Raw genomic sequence first — 7071 nt, 5'->3', positions numbered from 1 at the left:
GCACCGAAAATGCGAACGCGTTCGCAGGCCTGACAGACCCACCCACAGACAGACACGGTCGTTCTATAACCCCTCCTAGGGGACTTTGTCCCCTCGGAGAGGTAAAAAGTGATTTTATCTAAAGGTAAAAATATCTGTATCTAGATAATAGGTACAGTTTAGATATACATAACGATTCGTATGTAGTGTGAGTAGCGACACGAAATTTAACAGAACATTTCAAAGAAGAGCAGGCATAGACCGAATATCAACAAAGCTAACTGAAGACGTTAAATCGACCGATAGTTAGATTCAGAAAGCCAGTGGGTGAGAATTTGCGTGAAGTGAAGTCCAACCTCCCCCCTCCGGCCCGGCATTAAAGAGTGCGGGCCCTGAGTAGTGAGAAGGGGCCCCTCTTCTCAACGCAATTTGAGGAAAAATGAGGGGGCGTACCAATAAGTGCCGCTAAGTACGGGGGGGAAACAAAAACCCGCGCTAAGTGCGCGATACCAATAAGTGTCGCTAACTGCGGGATCCCAAAACATGTCGCTAAGTACGGGGGGAACTAAAAAACCCCGTTAAGTGCGGGATACATATAAAGGTCGCTAACTGCGGGATACCAATAAGTGCCACTGTGTGCGGGGCTCTAGGCGACTTTGTCGCCATGCCCTAGCGCCGACCTCACTTCTCCTACGTCATATCGTCGACTGCTTCGTCGTCTTCCTTTATTATATAGGATAGAAGCGGAAAGGTGGAGAAACACTGAACTCAGCGGTAGTCACCATACTTTCCGTATTAATAGTACCGACACATTTATGCGAAATATTACATTCATCACTGCAAACGACGATGTCCGTCATATTAAGAGTAGGTGTTTCTTTTAAAGTCTGACCAGAGGCGGATTGGGCCGGTGGGCGTTATCTCACGGGGTCTCGACCAAAACTACCCTTTAGTTCGACTGGGGACCGCTTGAAAAGTGATTTTTGGGAGGGGGCCCGCAAGCCTATAGTACCCACTTTACGAAAAAGGTGCCTGTCCGCCCCGGAGTCTGTCTCTTGCGCTACAAACGTTAATAATGCTCAGTGTTTTTACCAGACAAACGTGTGTGTTGTAACAATTAAATACTGGAAATTTTATATGCCCCATTAATTATTGATATATATTTTCTAAGGTCATTTTATATTTTGCTAAGTTGTTAGTACGCTATTTTTAAAAGCGGAAATTGGCTGGTTTCACCGAAATACGCTGGTTCCCACAAATTTCCTGCGGTTCTCCCAAATACGCTGGTCCGCGAAAACTTTCCAATGGTGTCGAAAACGTTTTCGTGGGTTTTTTTCCAAGAAGAGCATGTTTCTCTGTTTCCCGCCAACGGACGATAATTTTTGTCCGCTCTTGAGGATATACCGGCTTCTGCACTCTGTCCGTGTAGTTCTCCTTTTCTCGTGCCCTTTGAGGCTCAGTTTTTTAAAAGATAGAGTTTGTAAGTCACGAGTAGTCGAGTACCCGAAAAACTACGCGAAGTGCCGCAACCAAAATGGAGGCTAACGCCTAGAACAACGACGTTCGGGATTGTGACAGTTCGAGATCCACCGTGGAAGTGATCCGCTCTACCCTATAAAGATAACGCGCGTTTGATGTCGTCGACTGAAAATAGTTTTCGCCAAATTCATCTTGTACGGTACCGCATAAAACTTTTAACTATGCCACTTTTGGTAGGGAACCAGCCACCGCGAAATGTTTTATTGTAATAAGTTTTTAAGTTAGCTTATCAGTGTGTTAGGTTATTTTGTAATGACGATACTCGTATTCATTTTTAATTATTTCCAATGAAGACACTAAACACTTAAATTAACTTTTATTTTCCCCTAGACAACTGATTAATTAATTAATATTTAACTATTATGCTTCCCCTAATTAACTACTCTTGTATAAAAAAGTGTCTCAGTGTGATGTCCATTGGCAAGCTCTTAACGCCCGGGAGGTAGACATTCCCCCCGGAGAGATGCCAAGACACCCAGTTAATGCTTATTCAAACAATAGATATAACTACGTTCGTTTTCACTCTTTGTACCTGGTATATCTTTTTATCGATGTATTAAAATATAACTACCAAAACAAGAAAGATACAGATAAGGAACGTCGCGGATAAAGCCCCTCAAAGAAAGATGGATACCAAAGGGCAATAAGTTAGATACATAAGTTACATTCTTTGCAAACATTTACGGAAAAAAGGTACGTGTAAGATTTCTTTATTTATCTGTGTTCGCCTGAAAAGAGGTAGTATCTTTTACCCACAATTGTATAATGTACCTAAAAAAAGTACCCAAAAACGTAGCTAGATCCGTATCTAGATATCGTGTATCTCCATATCGCTGAACACTGGTTATGGGTTGGGCAAGCTTTTGTTCGTGGCGACAAGATCTCGATTCGATGAGGTGGTACAAAACATTATCCTCTAAGCAATATTTGTTACAATTGTTCCTAATCTTACGCGCATGGTTTTTATTTGTAGGCAATTCTCCCGTTTTGTGATAAACTATCATGGTATTAATTTTTGCGTCTGTTGTCTGAGCGTCGGCTAATGTTTTAATACTTCTGAGTAAGGGAATGTCTGTTGTATGAAAGGTGACGGCGCTAACTATCGAGTAAGCGTCTTTGTGAACTGAAAATGGGGTAATTGTGTCAAAAAATCGTCACTACGGTCGGAATCGCCCCCCTCTTTTCCCACGGGTTGCCGTGATAAGACATCCGGCACGACATTTTCGCTTCCTTTTCTATGAATGACTTTAAAATCAAAACTCTGTAACTGCAATGCCCATCTAGTCATTTTTGATGACGTACTGCAGCGAGCTATTATCCGTGATTAAAGTGAAAGGGAACCCCTCTAGATATTGACGCAACTTGCCTACGCTCCAGACTACTGCCAAAAGCTCACGCTCGGTGGCGTGATACCTTTGTTCGGTGTCAGATAGTTTCTTGCTGCAGTGAACGATAACCTTTTCGCTACCATCGTCCACTTTGTTATATTATACAGCCACGATCCCAATTAAACTGGCATCGGTCGCTAAATAAAACTGTTTACTAAAATCGGGGTAATGGAGAAACGGAGATTCAATTAAGTTGTTTCTGAAAATGACAAAGCTTTTCTCGCACTCTTCCGTCCACACAAATTTTTTATTAGTTTTGGTTATATATACAAAAGAGGCTTTTAACAATTATTGAAACCATACCCGACCCTTTTCACTCCCGTAGTTAAAAATAAGCCTGAAAAATAGGAATATTCCTCCAAATTTAAAGGCACCTTTACCGATGCTGGGACGGGTTCATTTAAGGTGCCGGTTTGCCTAGACCCAATTTTAGAACCAAAATCATGTGTCGTAAAAAAACCTTAAGTAATATTAACTCTATTACAGAGATAATATCTTAAACCAGAAATATCAATTATTTTGGTTCCAGATTTGTTAAAGAAAAGCCAATTCAGTAAAGCTTGTGCTGTAAGTTTCTAAAACAACGTTTCCTAGTAAATCAAACCAAATAACAAAACTAAATTTTTTTCTAGAGCTGACTCAACCCATTGTTGGTGAACCATTTGCTGACTACATTAGAATCACATTTAGAAATGTAGTAGCAGAATTTAACACTTGGGAATTAGTTGAGAAAAGAACTTACCGTAACAAGTGTGTTTTGGAAGTAACAAGGAAAGGCTCGTACGAAATTAGATGCAATACTGAACGTCTTAAATTTGTGCTTGATGGAAATCGAAATTAAAAAATGTCACCATATACATAGGCATAATCAAACAATTTATTATAGTAGAAAACAATGAAGTTTCAGTTGAATTAATAAGAACATCTGTGACGGATTTGGTAAATACAAATTATGTTTATTGCCAAGGCCTTCGAAACATACCTAATAAACTAAGAAAACGAGAACTTCCGGGCAGACACATAATCTCAACAAGTTGTGAAGGTTGGTGAAAGAAGTATGATGAAAAAGCTGAAGATATTTGTAAGGAATGCAAATACCTACAAAGATACTTGAAAGTTTTATAATTATAATTTCGAACGGCTCTTACACATACATGTACAAATGAACCAAAAATGCGTAATAAAATATTTTTATTTAAAAAGCGACGACTAGTTTCGCTAACCCATTCGGGAGCTTCCTCAGGTCTAATTCTGGTGCGTCGGCAACTCGGATTTATATAACCTGAACGAAGCACAAAAAGTCTTGTCACATATTAACCGAAAATGGAAGATATATTTTTGGTTGGAAACAAATAATAGACCTTAAACGTCGTGACGACGGACTTGCTTGTGCCAAATCTGTTGTAAAGTAACGTGAAGAGGGATTCATGGACGAAACTTAACGTGAAGCCCAGTAGAATTTTACAGGTAATTACAAGTAACTTTCAAATATTTTTAAATATTAATTCTGAGTACACCATTCCAGCAAAATTATGTCCTGTCAGCTTTGTATGAGTACGCCAATCCAAAAATTGACATTAAAGTTCTACCTGATGCTCAAAATATAATGAGTACGTACAAGTTGGAATGTTCGCTTAACTCAAACTAAATTATCTATCAAGTCCTGTTCTAACACATATTAAAGGGAATATAACTTCAGGTATTTGGTGTAGAACACCAACGCTTGCAGCTCTGGCCGCTCTTGCCTTTGGCTTTAAAAATGTTTGGCGCCACTGTACAGGGACATTTGAAAAATTGAAGGGGTCTTCCGTAAAGATTGCTTTGCAGGTTATATTCCCTTTAACGAAAGCGTACTTTTCCATTTGGCTTAAAAATATATAAGGTAAATACAATTTAATTTTTCTTGGATCTTGAGTTTGTTTCTTAAAATTTTAATATATATTTAGAACTAGACTCAAACTTTAATCCTAGTATTGCATTTCATAAGAAATTTATCTCTTGGCAGATACTTACATTTTTTGTGTTAACTCGATTTACTTTAATGGGATAATGCAATCGGAAAATACAGTACCTTCTAGCTATTCAGCTTCCAAAACTACATCTTTTTACAGTCATAAGAAAAAAGGTTTACTTTTGGAAGCTGAACAGCTTGAAGGTACTGTATTTTACGATTGAATTATCCCTTTAAAAAAGGCCATTGCAATATCTTTTATATCCATTTCTAGACATGGGCACTTTTACCGTTAATGGTTTTTGGCATAAAAAGCTTGGTTGAAAAATGTTTTCAGGCTTATCCAGGTGGGCAACATTACTTCTGCCCAATAAGAATCAATGTCAGTGCCGTTGAAACATTGTTCTCGCAATATAAACATAGTGCTGGAGGGAAAATAAGCAGCATTAATTTTCATACGCTAAGAAAAAATGCTTTAACCAAAAGAGACATATTATCTTCCAAGAAGTAACTTTATCATGATTCTGTAGTTCAGATTTACACAACTTTAAATAAAATCATATTTATTGCATTTTGAGTTTTATTTCAGAGCACATATTGTGAGAAAGGGCAGGCACCTTTCTCTTATTTTTTCCTGGTTCTTTTGGACTAGATTTTAAATTCAATATGAGATCCGAATGTGTTTGTTGGAAATTTTGTAATTCTATAGCTAGTTTACGCTTCTTATAAAATTTAGGAACTCTACTTTTAGTTTTTTGTTTGTCAGGTACATTTGGTGATAACTGAAGCAAAAATCATTTACAGGACTAGGATTACTAGTTATTTTTCTCTCTCTAAGTTTCCAACGTGACTAGTGTTAGAAACCTTCTCATTTATGGGATTATAAATTTTCCTTGAGTCATTGGAAATAATTTTAGATCTTTTGGGTGTGAAATTTAACTTTCCATCTACAAGGGAAATATTTTTTTTTACTATTATAAGTATTAAGTGCCCGAGTTTCTTTTTTTTCTCTGTGTTCTTTAATTGATTTTTAAACCTTTACACATTGATAAAACAGAGTCCGTCCAGAAGTCCATTTGCACGCCTCACTTTATCATTTGTTGAAGTAATATACTCGTTGCAAAGTGCGTGGACCAATTTTCGTTGCAATTCTTTGCAAATTTTTACTCCTTCTTCTTTCATCAATAAATCCCCAGCGCATTTTAGGAACACCCCTTCAAGCTCCAAAGGGTGAACAAAATTAGCGTTTATTCAGAGAAAAATATAAAAAATTGGGTGGCCATGTTTTTCCGTCCCATCTTCGCACAAGATTGTTCTTACAACACGATTTAACAAAACAAAATAGTTATGGAGTTAGGTTTTAGGGATAAATAAACCACCTCGGTCTTTAATTTTAATTCCAGTTTTGGCATCTGAAACTTGTTGTAAGGAAAGTTTCTTTGCTTTTCCATACATTGTACGCCTTTTGTTTTTTCGCCATACTTCTCCAATACACCCTCAAGCAATCTTTAAAAGGACCTGCTATATGCCTCTTCATCCACCTTAAGATAATAATTAGGTTAATTAACTCCTAAAGGTGTTTAGTAATAATGTAATCAATTATTTTCCCGTATTTACTTGTCCCATACAAACTACGCAGTATTCTTTCTGCCGTTCTCGATCACATGGGTTTTTTGTATCTGATTCTCTATTCACTAGATGTCACCTCAGTTCCACGATGTAAGAACAACAGCGATAAATATAAAAGTACAAAATATAAATACAGATCATTACAATTTTGATCCGGCTAATAAAGCCATTTTATAATCTCTCTCTCATACGTGTTCAATGCAGTTCGCGCTTTTTAACGCTCCCGTATTTCAGATAATTTTTTAGTTAAAACTAACATTTTCGCTTTAAGGAACGTTTTTCGTAACGGTACCTTATCCTGAAAAGTCTATTTATCAGCTTTTTAGGCTTATCGAATTTTGAAATTTTTTATTTCGCGAAATAAAAATTTCAAATCTCGCCCCGATGGCTTCTTAGCCTGACGCCAGGATACCCGACTAATCATTCTACAAAGCAGTTTTTCTCGAAAACGTTTTGGTCAAAATAACTCGACCGTCTTCAACCAAGACATTTCCAAACCAACCCAAGACCTCCCGATCCATCCGAAGAAAATCATCTTTCAATCCCGAGCCAATCATAATAATAAAAATAATTTTATATCATCAG

Source organism: Leiobunum rupestre, chromosome 8 (assembly GCF_980474605.1).
Source record: "Leiobunum rupestre chromosome 8, qqLeiRupe1.1.hap1, whole genome shotgun sequence".
Taxonomy (NCBI): Eukaryota; Metazoa; Arthropoda; class Arachnida; order Opiliones; family Sclerosomatidae; genus Leiobunum; species Leiobunum rupestre.
The sequence above is the reverse complement of the archived record's forward strand: the minus strand, read 5'-3'. Positions refer to the sequence as shown.